The 18,696-nt window shown below is 39.1% G+C and overlaps 1 protein-coding gene across 2 annotated transcripts in view; it reads right to left on the bottom strand.

The window, feature by feature from the left end:
• The window catches only part of MAP3K2 (mitogen-activated protein kinase kinase kinase 2), a 52,646-nt gene extending 34,723 nt beyond the window's left edge, over window positions 1-17,923 (bottom strand). For both annotated transcript variants that reach the window (XM_082285171.1, XM_082285172.1), the window contains exon 1: window positions 17,648-17,923. The gene's annotated coding sequence lies outside the window, so the exon portion shown is untranslated. The remainder of the gene's footprint in view (window positions 1-17,647) is intronic.
• Between the last annotated feature and the right edge of the window lie 773 nt (window positions 17,924-18,696).

The raw sequence follows: 18,696 nt of genomic DNA, 5'->3' as shown, positions 1-18,696 counted from the left end.
AAGCTCCATAATAACCAAGAGCAGCTTGGGCTTCTAAGGAAAACCCAGAGCTCCCACTACGTAATCAGAAACCAGCTCCATTAAAGAGCACACAAAAGAGCACATGAGAACGAAAAGAAAGCTGAAAATACAGTTGATGTGTATTCTGAGTTACATACTCCCAAGTCTATGGACAGCCTCACAACAGTACCTGAAACAGCTTCCAAGTACTGGGGGAAAGAAACTCCCATCTAATGCTTTGTAAAGTATTAAAACCTCTAAGAGTGTGAAAAGTAAACCTGGCCTGGGCTGCCAACAGCCTCAGACAACTTTTACTACTAATGGGGTCTTCAGCCTCTTGATACCACCACAGCAGGAGACAGAAAAATCTGTTTCAAAAAAAAAAACAACCCAAAACAAGCAAACAGAAAAAGAAAACGGTTCTGCTGCTCTGTAACACAAAAGGAAACTCATGAAGACAAAAAAGCAGGGGATTTGTACTAATCTTCAGAGAGGAAAATGGGCTGAATTTTCACTTATTTGCTGAATGATAGTGGCCCATATCACTCAAAATAAGGACTGTATCTTTGGTCTTTGCTCTCACTCAAGATGCCAGGAGGTCTGATTTACTTATTAAACTGGGATTAATTGCCTTTATGGCCTTAAATATCAGAACTAACATTTTTTCCCCATGAGCGATTCTTTGCATCTTTTGCATCCCCAAGAATTCAAAAAAAAAGAACATATATTAAACGATTTCCTATGTTACGTTTTTTGTATCAGCAATTGTCTTGGAGAATCTTCCAAAAAATTATTCCCTAAAGTGCTTATAAAACATCTTTTTAATTCTGTATTTGATCCAACTGTCTTAAAATGAAAGCTAATGCCATTTTCATAAAATGTCTGTTTTAATTAGCTGTCTTAATACATAAAACATAACAATGTATTTCATGACTTTGGATGACGTACTGCTGTAGTATTTCTTTGTAAGCATTTCAAAGAAATACAATAGTTCTGTGAGGCATTTTAAATCTTCTACCACACCTGAAGAAAGTAAAACCAACTTACATCTCCGCACAAAAACACCCCTCACGTTCTTCCTCAACCTAGCTGAAAAAAACCCCAAAACTTGGAAGCTGAAAATATTTGAGCTTAAGGGCTCACACAGGGCTGAAGAACAAACATCTTAGGAAACTTCTCCTCCAAGTTCCTCCAGCTACAAGAACTCATTCTTTAGTATTAATCTGTGACATAGAACATAAGATAATAAGCTAGCATCCATTTATTTCCCCCTCCAGTTCCTTCTTATTCCTTAAAAGAAAAAAAGCCAACTTAAGAAAATTAAATTTGTCTGAGTAACTTATGTTTCTTACTTTATCGCTCCTTTTAACCAAAATTCTCTGTTCAAACATGAAGTATAATCAGTCACCTTAACAACCTCTGTGTTAGCATTTAGTGTTACTTTAAAAATAAGCTAGCAACATTAAAATTTCAATTACAAACATGATTCTGACCCAATTTCATGAAGACCTTTATGAATTCACCTTGGGAAGTGAAAAAAGACTTCTGTTTTTAACTGATCATTTTCACAATGGGCTATAACAACACGGTGGTTGTGGAGAGTGAGTAAAAGCAAGCTAACAAAAATCAACATTTTTTAAACAAGCATATATACATTCAGTAGAAAGGTAAAAAAGCATACCCTAATCCCTGGTTGCAAAGTAGCATCAGTACAGCGCACACACAAGAGTAGGTTACAATCCAAGACAAAAAAAAAGGAAGCGAAATAAGAAATTGAAACTCGGAGAAAGACTCAGGAGAAGCAAAGGCTGCAAAACACAAAGAGCAGATGCAAAGGTAGAATAAAATTATGTCAAGGTCTTGCAGAGAGACACAAGCAGCCTGAATTTGAATATAATTAAAGAAGGGATGCCAGAGTGAATTTCAAAAAGGTGTTTGCTACTCTTATCACATCATCAAAGAAGAATATCCTAGCAACAGAATTTTGGATATAAGGGTGGAGAGATGCTGATTCATATTCATGATTCACTTCTCACCAGCCACCTTCCATAGTCTGGAAGTCTTTCAGAATCTGAGAAAGCTAAAAACAATTTCCAAGAATCACCTGGATATCTTCTTTCTTCAGTGGCTTTCTCAATGCAAATGAAACAAAGCCTGAGGACAAGTAAGTCATGCAGACAATGTAGCTGCTTCAGACACTCTGAGCTAATTGCCCATTCACACACATTTCTATAATAACCACAACACAGTGCCTCTGAGTTACTAAATCAAGAACAAAAAAACCCCAGTGAAGCAAGCAACCTAGCTTAGCCTGATTTTGTAAGGAATTCAGACTAACATAGTAACACTTTACCTACATAGAAAGGTGCTTTACATCTTCAGAGCCCAAGCCTGTTTCAGTAGTGGGGGGCAAGAATCTCAAGGACATAAATTCCCTCCACTAAAGTTTCACTAAAATAAATGAGTGCAAGGATAAATGGTTTCCAACCCTTATACCAAAGCAAAATGACATTATGTGAACACACAATAAGAAAGATGCACTGTAATTATTTCAATCCCAGGTAAAGATTAAGTCAGATTTACACTGTATTAGACATGAGCAAGTTAAACCAAAACAACATGAAAACAGTATCTGCTCGCATTGCTATTCAGAGACACTTGTCTATAATAGATGATGCAAAAAGAGCCAAGTAAAAATGAAGACTGAGCTTTCACAGGGGATTTTTCAGACTGTAGAATGGACAATCAGAATACAAAGTAAGACTATAAAATTTTATTTCATAGCAAGAAGAATGAGCCAGATAAAATGGTTTTACTCTAAAAATGTTATTCTTAAACAACCAAATGGTTGGTCTCACACAGCCAGCCTCTTATAAATCACAGCAAGCAAGGCTGACAAAATCGCAAGTGATCACCTAGTCAAATATACCTACTTAACCTTTAACCAAAATAATGTGCAGAACTGCTTATTAAGGTTTTTATTAAAAAAAAAAATAAACACAGTATCTGTGAACAAGACAAAGAGTAATACCTAAATCTGAACTTCTGTAGCCATTTTCATAACTCAAAGCAACTGTTGGCATAAATGACAATAATGACACTACCTAGTGTGACAAGCATAGCAATCAGTATTGTTACAAGACATTAGAAGACACCTAAAAGAAGGTAACTCCATAGAAATGAACATAAAGAACAGGATTGTATATGGACATACACACAAATGAACACTGGACAAAAAGCCATCCTTTTCAAAGAATATGAAAGCAGCAGCAGTAACACAAAATCATGAATGATAGAAAAAAAGAGAATTGAAGAACGGTAACGAGAAAACGTCTAACAGTAACACATCAGATGTGAGATCAGCTTTAGAAAAACCTGGATCTTTAACATATTGTAATAATACATAAAAAAGGTATTCACAGGGAGAGCAGAGAAGGGAGAAAAAGATTAAACTAATCCAAATCAAAAGCCAATGACACATTGCTAAATTAAGGTAACATTTGCAAAACAAAACAAAAAGTAGGACTCAGTGGGTCAAATTTGGAACATTACAAATTACATTTAACTGGGTGAATTAAATAAAAGAAATATTATTCCTGTCACAGTACTATGGGACCTTTTTAAATTAAAATATACTGCAAGGGAATGAATGGATAAATGCTTCTTAGGAAGTATCTGTTACAATGTTTGATTCCAGCCTTCTTTGCACATCTCGAGGAATCTTTAGGTCTGAAAGCTAGCAGGGAGAAATCCTGTCTATCAATAGCATACCAGGAAGGGCATGAGCCACAGAGCAGTAATATTCTCCTCAGTTCTTTCTCTCTCATGTGCCCTCTTCTATTCTGAAGCACTTTCTTCCCCCCTTCATTTATCCCAACTTTGAGGTTAACTGCATTGGACAGGACACACTGAGAGCATTCACTGAGAGCTGTGCTGTGCTAGGAGAGACTGGCAAACAGCAGAACCAACCAAGCCCTGCCAGCTGACACCTCAGAGCAAGGAAGACAATCTAGAGCAGCATCTCTCATGACCAGGGAAGTAATTCAGGAATGACAGAGTCCTGTCCTGGACTTGAGTAGCATCAGACAGAAACAGCATTCCCCTCTATTTTTACCTTATAGAACCACAGAATCACTAAGGTTGGAAAAGACCTCCAAGACCATCAACTCTGGAACATCAACCTTTAAACACCACCACATCAACTAAACCAGAGCATTAGGCGTCACATCCCGCCATTTCTTGGACATTTCCAGGGATGGTGACTCCACCACTTCTCTGGGCAGTCCATTCCAATGCTTGACAACCCTTTTGAGGAAAAAGTTCTTCCTGATGTCCAACCTGAACTTCCCCAGGCACATCCCCTAGGCCATTTCCTCTCTTCCTACTGCTAATTGCCTGGGAGAAGAGGCCGATTCCCACCTTGCTACACGCAGCACCTCACTACATGTTTTTCCATAGTTACCATCATTCAACAGTTCTGTCCTGAACAGCTGAACTAAACCCTTCCAACACTAGAATGACTGTTTGACAGGAGAAACATAAACATATCAAATACATTTTCACAGAAAGAACATTTCTGGCTTATTTCCTGCAAAAGTACTTGGATTTATTTTAAAAAGTATTTTAATTCTTGTTTTGATTGTATGTAGCTTAGTCAATATACATCCAAACTTTGCCCTGAATTTTCTCACTCTCTTCTAATTAAACCACTTTATTCAGCACCCCAAGCTATTTTAACATATTCTACAGAGACCAAACAACCTTAAAGAGTACCATGAGCCACCAACCTCTATGAGCATGATGGGCTTCATAAAATAATAGCAATCAACTCACTCATAGTTAACACCTTAAAAAAATTTTAATAAAAATATATTAAGGGGTAAAAAACCCCTCAGAAGTATTTACTGAATTAAGATAGTGAAAGAGCAAGTGGTGATAAAAAACCAGAAAGAAATAGCCAGCATCCATTTTTTGTTCTAGTTTTGAGAAAAAAATCAAGAGGTTAAGTGCAAACCACACCATAGTGTTACTGGAATAGAAATTTCAGCACCAACAAGAACAAAGAGATAAATGCAGTATGTAATATGCTCCAAATCAAACATTTAAAATTCGTGATCCAGGAATTTTTAAGTCTAACACTCTTCACAAAAGCAGTGGGTCTGTTTTCTGGATCATTCTTGCAAGTATTTGGAAATGCCTGGAAAACAAGAAGATTCTAGCAGATTGTAAATATTGTATAAATAACTGAGAATGATAAAGGAAAGGGTCCAAAAGCTGCCAATTGTTCTTATCACAGCAATCGATAATAAAATACTGCAATACTTAGCTTGGTTTCCACCACAGTAATAAATGCAAAACACAGCAAATGCCTCAATTTCAAGGTTTATTACTACTGACAAGCAAAATATGTCTTCTTGAAATAATTACAGATTAGTTAACAGAACTAACTGCAGCAATTACCCTACTTAGGTTTTTTTCAACATATTTGGTTAAGTATCACATGATATTCAAGTTATTTGCTTTAAAACCTCAATTAAATAACAGGAAATTCAGCTGATAGATTAAAAAAAAAGAGATCCATATTCCTACTTAGCAGAAAACACCAATGAACACGATTCCCACTGCAGGCCCCTGGAGACTGACAATGATCAGGCAGGCAGAATGAGATAGACAAGTTATGGCTTAAGGAAATTACCTGAATCATGTTTGGAAACAGTTGCAGTCCAGCAAAATGTATTTAAATACCATTAAGTGTTTTAAATACATATAATAATTTATTGTGATTACTCTCCATTTGTTATTAATTAAAAATAACACTAAACACTTTTAAAATGAGATGAACTGCATTTATGGTGCTAAAACTGACAGGACTGCCTTCTGAACTTCTATCCTTCCTGTAACCAGGAGGGCACCACTCCCAATTAGAAGCTGTATCTCATGCAAGTTTAAATATTGTGGTTTATTACATTCACTCAGTAATGTTTTTGCATTGAATGCATTTTAACATAAAGACAAGCTTTTAGGAAATTGGAAAAAAAGTTGCAGCTACAAGATTGGACGGTCTCAGCAACAAACAATTGAGAAGAATTATTAAATCACAATGTGTAACTATCTAATGTAAGTGCAATACAGCATTAAAGAGTCATAGTGGAATCCTTGTGTGCATAAAAATGCAGTGTATGCAGAAGCCATCTTGCTTCTGTACACAACCTACAGGCACAGTGCTCTGTGCAGATGGCAAGTGTGGGATGGCTGAGGCAGCAGAATCTTTGTGGCTGCTACAGAGGTATCAGGTATCTCTATGATGTGCAGACTTGAGATTTCTTACCCTGAAGACTTTTAAAATCTTCCTGGCAGGCAAAAGAAAGTGAATTAATGTCTCACTGAGCCCACAGGAACATGCAGACTTACCTCACCTAAACAGCTACAGACGTGATTCAGTATTTGTTTATTTTATGAAAAGAAAGGTTACTAGCTGTACTCCTTCCAGAGTCCAATTTAATATACAGACAAACAAAAAAGTAACAAAAACCCCCAAACCAATAAAACAGACCAGACTTGCATAAAGAACAACATTTATGGATGGTGCCTTCCCAGTTCCAGGAAGAATAAAACCTTGAAAATCAGTATGGTCAGTTCTAGCACCCTAAAAGCAGCTCTCACTCAAATTACCTTGAGAATGAGATTTCAGAATTAATTGAAAGATGCAGCATGCCCAGTGACAATAGCAAAACTTCATTCAGATTAAATCTTTAGTTCCTGCTGTTCTATAAACTATAATTTGACAGAGTCATGTAACATATATCATCTTGATGAACCATGATCTTGACTTGAAAAACTTACAATGTGCTGGAAGGATGGAGAATGTAAAGCCAGAGATTTTAAGGCTTGTTCTCATAAAAATGCAAAGCAGCAGTTCAAGATGAGTTAATAGCAAAATTAGGCTTTTGAGATAAATATCTTAACACTTACAGCAATATTCACAAAGAGTAACCGTAGTCTAGGAAAGCTAATCTCTCTACACTTCCTTTACAGTTGATAGGGAGAGATAAGCATAGAGAGTTTCAAGACACTTAAATGCAAGTTTCCTGCTTTGAATGAACCTCTTCTTTCCAAGCAGTATCAAGAGCCGCTATTAGCTAACCCTTCATAGGCCCACTGCATTTCAAGTACACAAAAAAGATAAGACTGTAATTGGCCTCAAACAGAAAGACATCTACTTTCCTCAACAAGATCACTTTCCTCACCTAATTCGAGTTTTACAGAACTTGTCTATTTCCTGTATGTCACTGCCTCTGCAGCAGCCAAAGCACTTGACAACTCATTTCTCAACTTAACTGAAAAATTACTTTGCTGATACATCAAGCAAATCTTTCTTGAAAGTCATTATGCTTTCTCAAGATTCACGATTTTTAAATTTAAAAATTTTAAATTGAGGAAGGGTCACAGCAGCTGAAACTTGCAGACAGGCACCACAGTGACACCTTGCGAAATACGTTACCACTGCCAATTTTGCAACAGAACATACTGGCTGGCTGCAAATTGACTGCCCGTCCTCCTTGCTTATCCAGGACCAGATTTTCTCACAAAGGTATGTCCCATAAAAAGTAAGAGACACAGTTAACTGGGCTACAAATAACCACATCACTGCCTCCAGAGCACTGTGACATCTTGGAAATTTATCAGCAGCATCAGGGTGGAAAGCCTCAGAGCACCACAACACGAAGATCACGTTCCTTACCACAAGCTGGGCTATATGCTAAACAAACTGCTTAGTGCTATTCACATCATAAAAGTGTTTAAAGCTAACTCAATAATTACGATAACATTAGAGTGTCCACAAACACACACAGTAAAACACTTCAGTGATGTTTGTAACTTTATCCTAATTTACTATCTTATGTGAACTGAGTAGCTGTATAGAAGGTGTCTCAAACAAAACACATGTATGAAATTTTTAGACTCCAGAATGCCATGAAACATGCACTACAGTGAGTGTCATAATCAGATTCAGGTGCTTCTGTGTCTCCTTCCAAAAATATCAAGTGGTGCTCTCAGCTCAGCACTTCTTGCCACCATTTGGAGCCCTTGCGCAGAAGCTGCCATGAGCAGCATCAGTGTTAGCTTTTACCAAACTTAAAACTAACAAGTCCAAATATTTGGGAAGGGCTAAAGGTGTTACAACAAAAACCATTCCTCACTACAAATCCTCACAAATCTGCATGTCCTCTATCCAAGATCCTATAGGAAGGTAACTGTTTGGAGGGGGTTTTGTCCAACAGACAGTTCAGAGCATATATCCTAAAAGAATATAGTTTAGTTCTCATCCTTGTGAGACAGTTCAGAGCATATATCCTAAAAGAATATAGTTTAGTTCTCATCCTTGTGACAGCATTCGAGATCACCAGTTCAGCCAAAGAACTAACTGTACACAGTACACAAACTTAATCCTACCAGTACTACCAGTATTGATGATTCCACCAACCTTCACTACTCTAAGAATGGAAGACTGTGCCACAACCAGCGACAAATAAATGAATTTTAAGAGTAAACCCGTTACAAACTACTTCTATCAACAATATTCTATGAGCAAAAATAAAGTACATTAGAAAAAAACTGCAGTCTTCCAGTAGAACTGAGTATTGCAAACAACTGGAGAATTTCAACTAATGTACAAGAGCGATGACGTACGAATCACCAGCCAGATATAGCTTTTGAGGACATACAGAAGAAAGCACCTCCAGTAACTAGTTCTATCCTTTTCAGTTAACCTTCCAGTTTTGTGACTGCGATGGGTTGAAATAGAAGCATTTTGGGAAACAAGCCAGATTAATAAACCCACTCTCCATTTCTACACTTAGTTTTAATATCTATCTTCAGGTACTGAAACTGCAAAGCTTTGTTTTTCTTCAGTATAACAATCTTATTTGACAGAATCTTCCACTCAGAGCAAAACTCAACTATTTCAAAGTTGCAGCAGTTGTGAGTTTTAATCATGGCTGCAAATCACATCACCACTATTTCAAATCAAGTACCAAAAAAAATTAACACAAGGATACATATGAGCCTTTCTGATTAATATGACCCACCTGGCATTTTGCTGTGACATCAGTAAGAACAGAATCTAAGTCTCCAAGAACATTTTTGTGTCTTCACCATGAAGACATCTCAGTCTCAATTACTCTCCATCTTCCAAATTTTGCAAGAAATAAAGGAGAAATCCTCCTCAGTGAACAGTCTTTGTTATATACTATCTTACTCATTCCTCAAAGCACAGTTGTTCCTCAAAGCACAGTTCTTCCTGCACACTACTCAAGGCAGTGATACACTGAGGAAATCCAGAGTACAGTAATATAAATATGAATTTTCTCATCTTCTGCTGCCTTGCTGTAATGTTTTCCTACTCCAGTGACGCACCAGCACCTGGAGCTTCTGCCTAAAATGCATTTCCTGGCTCACACTCAATTATTCCTCATTAAGTACCCCACCTGCTCTTCTCATCATAATTCAAATTAGCTTTATACATTCAGTCAGCTCATTTTTTCTATCCTCAAAACAAGCATAAAATGGAAAAAAAAAAATCTCATAATTCACTAACATGGAATATTTAAGTAGATAAGACATTCAAGAGCCATACAGATTTCCAACACAGCATAGAAAAAGCACTCCTGAATCCATCTCTAATTCAAGAATAAAACATGCAACAACAAATAGCTATGAATTGAACCAGGGAGCCCCAGATATGGACAGACTCAGACCTGTCACACTTGGAACTGTACAGAGCTCAGTAATACCACCAAGAAGACAGGTAAGTGTGTAATTAATATACATTAATGGAAACTGAGAAAACCTTGTGCACATGCATAGGTAACACATACTACGCAAAATCCAAATATTCTTTCACACGATTGTGCAGCATTTTTGTAGCGAGCAAGTCTCAATGAGCAGGTCTAAATGGACAAATCTGTAAGCTTTTACCCATATGCAACAGGCACTGTGTTTTAAACTAGATGACTCACAGAGGCCAACACATTAAGACATTGCTAAACTACCAAGTGCACAAACTCATCACTTTACACTTTTAATAATAATCTTTAGCTCCCTGTGAATCAGAAAAAAATCATAATTCAACTCAAACCCTCATATTAACATTTAAACCAAAATGTAAAAATAGAAACCTAGGTTTGTCAAAACACTCCAGAACCAAATGCAAAGACACAAAGACAACGTATTGTCATGTTTCCTTCTTGAACCTGCCCTAGCACAGCCCTTAGCAGTGGGTACCACATTACAATGAGATCTATGACGCTTTATTATTACACTTTTACCTCAAGTGATAAAAATATAAGAATCCTCATAAACACAGATAATAAGGTGAACTAACTACAGACTCAGAAGTTCCAGAGAAAGGATTACTATGTTTGTGCCCACTTCTAACCATCACCTTTAAGACAATTGGTCCACTGCTAAGGTTGCACTTGTGTCAAGAGACTAGTCCTGCTAGTCTACAGCAACTGCTACTGTCCAGCTGAACTTTAATGACCAGCAGGAGATCTGGAGCCAACAGATGATCCAGCTGAAAACAGTTATTTTACGTTTTAATTAATAATCAGCCTATCTAACTAGCCTTACATTTCTACAGTATCAATGCCAACACAAAGAAAGGAGCAAGAACTCATGCTGGAATCAACCCTCTTAGCCACTGCACAGATCTGGATCATTGAAAAAGATTCTCTAAAAGATGACATGCATAATGCAGGGATTTCAGGAAATTACACAATATTAAGTGTGACATATAACAAATAAACTACAATAACATGTATATGCATAATTGTGATAGAGCAGGGAAGAGCAGATATGGCTGTTCCAAAAAGAGATCCTCACTTTCAAATCTTGGTGCACTATGTGTACACGTATAAAGAATTGATTTCACTCAGTACCATGGTCTACTTGGATTTATGGTGCTGGAGAAGTCTCACCAAAAGCCTTCTTGAAGTCACAGAATAAGAAAGAATGTCTACCCTTGCATGAATAAATTGGTTGAAGTATAGAAGACATAGGACAAACAGTTGTTTTCACAAGGAAGGAAGAGGATACCAGTGGGCCTCCAGAACAGTGTGTGTTGTTCAACATATTCTAAATTATCCAAGAAACAGGAGCTTTCTGAAATGCCTATTATTTGGGAGAGCAAGGAGAGGACTGACTACAGTAGAGGTGGTGGTCTTTATCAGAGAGAGGACTGAGCAATAAAGCAGGTAATTACCAGCATTGATGAATGAAAGTGATGCAAGTTGGGTGGAGAGGAGGAAGGAGAGCAATAGGTCCAACTTGGCATGTAAGAAACCAGTGGGCTTTGCACTGAATACTGCCAACACTGAGAAATAAAGCCAGCGTTAGGAATTATGAACAGAAAGTGCAAAACAGATCACTGTCTTCACATCTTTAACACCATTAGCATTCCTGAGACCTTCACTTCCAGAAGATGTAGCAAACTAGGAAAAGGTATAATCAAAGGCATAGAATGGGTTCTACAGGGGAAAAGAAATAGGCAAGTTAGGACTCCGGTTTCAACAACATTTGGGTGTGGGGAGAAAGTGACAAAGGGCTACAAAACTGTACAAGGAACAGAGAGATGTATTGTTATAATAGACAGAGAATGTCCACTCTCCTCCAAAAGAAAGGTGGTACCAAAGGAACTCAGTACAACTGTTTAAGAAGTTTTTAAAAAAGAGTAGTTTTAACTAGAACCACTGACGTACCTACAGAATTTCTTACAAAAGGATATTTGGATGCCAGACATTTATTTAGCTGCACGCAAAAAAAGTCTGAGAAAAAAAATCCTAACATTACTAGCTACACAAAAACTACACCAGATTTAGAATCAGCCTTTACTAAAAATAATTAGGGATTGAAAGAATATTCAAGCTTAGTATGGTTACACTGTTCTCACTCTTCCATAAGCATTCATTCATGCTCATCATTGAGGGAAGAATACTGGATTATCTTTTCTTTGATTCCATCACGGATTAAGATTTTATCTAAAACTTGCCAGACAGTTCACCAGTAGCTTCTTTTGAAAGTCTCATTCAGTATTCATGATAGTGCCGGTATCACAGACACAGAAGCATAACAGCTATTCCATAAAGGAACTTGCGGTAGCAAGGCATTGGTTAAGTCAGTCCTTAAGAAGTCATTACATTAGCCACCTCACCCCTGCCTGAAGTTACTGTGCTTACTGCTACCAGCAGTGGAAAAAACACTTTTCTAAACCCAGCCGTATACCAAGACAGTTATCATCAAGCCATTATGGAAAAAATAAAACAAAATTCCCATGGAGGTTTGCTATTCAAATTGGTTTTTATTTTTAAAAAAAAGTCTTATGCTGAAAACACACACAGTCAGTGTAACAAAAGAACAATTAAATACAGGTTGAACTTTCCCAGTTTTCAGCCACTGCATTAATAAAATATTTAGGGTGGCAATTCTCATGTTCCTCAATAGAATGCTGTATTTTATTGAGATTTTCCTTTAGAAGTTTAATTTCTGCTTGTGTCAGTATTTTAGCCCTCTGTTCTCTTTTTTTTATTTTTATAAATTTAAACAGCTTGATCTAGATTTTTCCAGTTTTCCAATGTTTGTTCAAAGATGAGACTATAGTTACGTCTGGTAACATGGCATTTAAACTGTTAGCATTTACAGACCTCCTGCCTAAATTATTTTTAAATAATTTTAAGGAGAAGTAAGAGGTATTTAACACTGACTCCTTGAATACTTCTTCCTGCAAGAAACTAGAAAAGGTCTTCATTAATACTCATTATTGGTGTCCGTTTAATTTTTTGTGAAGAACGCACTGCTGAAAGAATTGCAAAATTTGTCCCCTGTGTGATCTAGCCTCAAGAATTATGGATAAAATCATTTACATAAGTCAGATAAAATGGAGTGAAACCAGGGAACATGCTGAACACATCTGTTTCATAGCTGACTCTGCAATTCTTCCAATAAAGTATGCTTATAGGATAAAAATTTCTTCTGCTACATCACTGGACCATAAGACATCTCAAAATGGCAAAAGGCTTGTTCAGGTACAGTTACGCTGACAGAAGTTACCTCAGCAATATGATTTACTTCAAAAGGCAGCACATGCATAAAACAGACCAGTAAGGACACGTTTTTGCCAACAGAAGCTGTGTCTAACCCTAGGAGAACTTGTCCTCAATCAAATTTCCTGTTATAGAGCAGGCTTATGTTCAAAAGCCACTGGGATTGCATGTGCTGGTAAAGAGATACGGAAGAGCAGCAAGTGCATACTCTGCTAAGTCTAAAAATGCTTAATAGAAGAAAACTAACCTAAAACAAATATTGAATTCAATACAGTATAAGGTTATATTCCTTGGAAAGGTAACTCTAATACATATATATGAAGAAACAGATAACTAATACAACAAACACTAGTACGAGCTCCTGTGTTAGCAAATGCAGGAGTCAAGAACCTGATGGTGTTGGCAAGAAAAAAAAAAAAAGCCCCAACAACAAAACAAAAACAAAACCCAGCCGTACCTGCATGCACACACCCTAGAATGACATTTTAATAAGGCCGTCATGTTACTTCTGCTACTTACAGAGTAACTTAATTACTCTGTTGCTCAAAAACTGTCTGTAGAACTCTGAAAAAGATACAGACAGATCACACAGAGCACAGTAAGAGTGAACAACAAAAACTGTTTGCACAGTTCAGTAAAGTCTGAAATAAAAGGAGACAGAGGAAGTCTTCAGATATGCAAACACTTGGTGAAAAGAGCACAGAAATCATTATCCTGCATGAGTAATATGAGTTGGATGAGAACTAAGTGGCTTAACTAGCACCAAGACAGAGTTAAGTTAAATGTTAAGAGAAGTCTCCTTACAACAATAATAGTCATGTACTAGCTATAAATAGACCAGTGAAGAGGTGTGGTATTCCCCTCTTCTGAGTTTTTTAAGAGAAGATCAGACAAATGTCTGTCACACATGATTTCAGCATATTTCCTTCTGCCTCTGGTGGGGGCTGACCTCATGAAATCCCTTCCCTTCTTACACATCCATCATTTCTTCCTTCATCCAAATGAGAAATGTTCATCAGTGTTATCATACCTGAGCTTCAAAAGTACAGTCTTTCCAATATAAACATCTGAAGCACATGAATTTTATTACATTGCTGTTGCCAGATTGCTAGTGTACTTGGCACAAATCACCGCAGGAAAACAAAAGCAGCATCTTTTACTGCTGCAGATAATCCACAAAAATGGACAAATGATAAATGGAAATACAGAAAGAGAAGCCAGTGAGAAAGATATTGTGAAGGATGCAAAGAAAAAAATGGCTGGAAACAAAGTTACAGCAAAGAAAAAATACTTTAGCCTAAAGAAAATTGTTTTCCTTTCACATGAAAAACTGAGTTAAAGTTTGCTGGTATATCTTAAAAAATATGCAATAATTTGAGATACAGAAATACACCTAAGTAAGACTTCACAAACAGATGGGCCAAAGACATGTCTCTACAGGCCTCCCTGCATTACCAATTCCCAGCTCCCGGTTTTTAAAGGACAGTGCAGATACTTCTGCTTCGGCCTCGCTCAAGTAAGTCCAACCTCAAATAACCTCATCAAGCTGGGCGCTAAACTGTGCCACGTGTATTTGTGGGTCAAGTATCTCTAGAGCAATAGTTCCCATTTCCCAGGGAAATCCCTGCAATATCACAATACAGAACTCCATCTTTCCTTTTCTTATTGTCACCAATCTTCCTGCAGCTTCTAAAAGATTACATTTAAGGTGAATATATTAAAACATCCCAGAAAAACCTGCAAATAAGCATGTTTAGTCTAAGAAAATGGGTTTACATACAGCCATAAACTGCATTTGTCATGTTATTAAATCAAGATGTCATGTCAAGAACTAGAAGTGAGAAATGAATCACAACTAACACAACTAATGAATAACAACTAACATGTTCCCATGTGTCCAATGTTATTCTGCAAGCTTTGTGCAATTATAGCATGCAGGATCTATTTTGACCTTAGCACTACAAAATACCAAAATATTAAAATAGCAAAAGTAGTATTTATCCCTAAAGAGATTTTTCTTTCTTCCCACAGAAAAATCAGTGTGTTCAATTGAATTCACAGATTTATTTTTTTTTAATTTAATACTGTGTCAGTTCTACTTCAGAATCTTAAAAGCTTACATTTAGAAATTAAACTTTCAGGACAGCAAACCTAATAGCTTGCTAATTAGATAAACCTAGAGTCACTAGGTAATATACATATTTACATTAGCTTGTCATGCATATGAAAACACATGACATTTTCTGCAAATGTATTTAAGATATATTTAACTACATCAATCAGTCAAATTTTCATCATTCATTTCTTTTTCTCCCAATAGTCTAAATAAAGGATAATGTTAGTAGTATGAAACATCTAAGAAGTTATTACTAGAAAATACATTCATTACTCCAGACTAAATGGGTACCTCTCCATAGATCAGAACACCCTCAGCTGTGCATTGAAGAAGAGGAGGAACAAATGAAGGAAATCAGTCCATTATCATACTCAGGCTGCATTTTACAAGAAAACATTGCTTTTAAGCTTAGAGGATGCCCAGTTAGAGAGCCACCGAACAACTTGTCACAAAACCAGATTATATGTAACTCATTACTTTTGGTTTAGTTTGCTGAAGTAAAAAGTCAGCCTGCGGTAAAGAGGACAGAAAAAAATACAAAACTTAAGATTACCAAGATTGCAAAGCTTTTTTCTCCATAGTTCTACATAAATACTTATTATTAATGACAAGGTTTTAAAAAGCAGTAATTCTGATTTGTACCCAAATATGAACAACTTCTTTTAGGAAATGATCAGGAAAAAATGTGAAGTAAAAACTGTAACTGTGGCCTAAATTTAGAGCTTGACCAATTTGCCTTTTTTCTCCAGAGACAACTTTATAATAAAACAATTTCTCCTGCATTTAGCATCACTAGGCTTTAATTCCACAAGCCTGGCACTGACTAGCTCTCCCAACAATCATAGCAAAGAACCACTGACACATCTATGACCAAAATCGAAAGGTTATTCATTTTTACCATAAATTAGTTTTATCAACACAAAGCAAAAACAAAACAAAAAAGCTTGACTACTGATACTAAACAACATAATGCTCATTTTACCACATTAATAAATTCTGTCACAGCTCTCTACCTACTAACATTTACTATAAAAACTCCTAAGATTACCAAGCTATCTTGAAAAAAAAAGGTTCCTCTGACTATTTAGAAATCTCAGCAAGCCAAGGTAAGCAATGCAAAAGCATCTGTTTTCTTCACCTTAGTCTTCTATAAGTGCCAGGTAAACCACCTGTTCAAACACCAACACAGAGCTCATCAAACCAAACTCTACACAGATTTTTCTTCTCAAGCAATGAGTCAATCTGACAAACGTTATCTTCCTATTCTGCTTTATCAACATACAAAAAAGCCCTGGGGAAAAAAATTAACTATATACAGCTTCACTACCTGAATCAAATCTGGGTTCAATATATATTGGTGGCAGTCGTAATAGAACACAGTGTAAAGAAAACAGCAATTATAGCAAGTTTTGGTTTTTAAACAGATTTCTAAGGAAACCAGTTAATTACACAGTCACTGTAAGGAAAGGTATAGGTGAAAGCAGGAAAAAATAGCAATGAAAAAAATTTATTCTAAGGTTTTTCAGTGTGGCATTAATACTAGCTCACCAATGTCCCTCCCCTTAAAAATATCCACAGGGAACTCCATAAGAAAGAACACTTTCTAGGGTTTTCCATTAGTAAGTGCTTTGCCACGAGAGAAGCCAAGGATGTTGTACAAGACAAGCCTATAGACGTTCACTCTGCTAATATGTCTCTGCCATACACACAGCAATGCAATTCCGAAGGCCTCTAACGCTCTGCAACGTGCTGCATTGTTTAAAGAAACGTTATAGTTAAGAGACATTTTCTGCACGGACTAGAAATCCCCCTTATTTCAAGGCAGAATTCTATTATCTTTTACCACCTTCTTAGAGGACACTTCATGATACAACACAGCTTAGAAGTGCTCAGCTAATTTAGCGCTTTGATCTTCAGAAATGCCACAGCCAAAAACTAAAACCAGATTTATGAAGCAAGAGAAACCAAGGGGGGAAAAAAACCCCAAAACAACAACAACAAAAACCCCAACCTTGCGAGTGCTGCAATGCACTTCAAAAGCGACACGGGAATAAATAATCCGACGTTCACTTTTTCCCCTGACAAAAACATCTCGCAGAATCTGACCTACATACCCAATTCACAGCACTACCACTGCAGAGCAATTCAAAGACGACAAACCACAGCATCAGCGAGCAATCACGGGAAAATTCAGGGTGACATAGAAAAATACTCGTAAGGCACGTAGAACACTTAAGACACTGCAGCGGCAATACAAGTAACATTAACGTGTGTCTCCCGGCACCGCAAACAACTACACCACCGCGCAGCTCCACCTGCACCGGGCCGGGTTCGTGCTACCCCCAGCCCGGGCACCTCCGAGACGCCGGGGCCGCCCCAAGGCCCCCCAAGACGCCCGGGCAAACCCGCCCCGGGGTTCCCACGCACCGACCTGTGTCACGGCGGAGGCCGGGCGGCCGCCGGGGACCCCCCGCGCTGCCCGGCGGCGGCGGGCGCAGCCCCGGCTGGGCGGGCGGCGCGGAGGGACCGGCCAGGATTCCGGAGCGGAGCCCACCCCCCCCCGGGGGAGGGGGGGAAGGGGCCCGGGGCCTGCCCGCGCCGGGGCACGGCGGGGACGGTGACAGGCGGCGCCGAGGCCGGCGCGGAGGGAGCGGCGCGAGTCGGCGGGCGGAGGGGAGCGGGGCAGGTGCCTCGGGGCGCTGCGGCCGCGGCGGGGCCGGGCCGGGGGTCCCGTCGGGCGTGAAGCGCCGCGGCCGCCGCTGCTGCCGCCCGCGAGCTCCGCCCCGCGCGCGCCAGGCCCCGTGACGGAGAGGGAGCGCGAGGCGTCACCGCGCGGCGGCGTCACGGCGAAGGGGCGGCGCGCGCGCGGCGGCTGTGGGGGCGCGTGCGCGCCGGGGCCCCCCGCCCGGGTTCGAGTCCCACCCGGGACCCTCCGCGGCAGCCCCGGGCTAAGCGCACCGGGGCCGTGTGGCTCCTGACGCTGCCGCAGCGCCGTCGGGAGCGGCTGCCGGTCCCAGACAGGCGAGCGTAAGAGATACCCAACCTAGAGCCGTTCCGCGGCTGCGGGATCTGCGCCGTGCGAGAGTAGGATGGGAAGGTGCACGGCCGTAAAACCATTGCCAATGCTCACTGCAACAAATCCCCCGCCTCTGCTAGGCCCCGACCACAGTCCGGCGCAGGACACGCTGCTTTTGACTTGACTCTTACGGGGGCTGTGCACCCTTTTAGGACAATTCAGAACGGCGCTCTGCCGCCTTCAGGTCGCCCATTTCTCCCGGCAGAGACTGACCGCTCTCTGCAGGAGACACCTGCTTCCCGCAGGAAGTCAATACATGCAAGGAAGAAGGATGCTATCCCCAATTAATCAGCGAGGAAGCAGTCCCTGATACGTAGCAGGACAGCTATTACAGCAACCCTTGCCGTCTAAGTAGCCAATGACTAAATAATAGCATGGCACTGTAATTACTTTTGTACCGATTT

Source organism: Coloeus monedula (genome assembly GCF_965178545.1).
Source record: "Coloeus monedula genome assembly, chromosome: 7".
NCBI lineage: Eukaryota > Metazoa > Chordata > Aves > Passeriformes > Corvidae > Coloeus > Coloeus monedula.
This window is presented reverse-complemented; position numbering and strand designations above follow the sequence as displayed.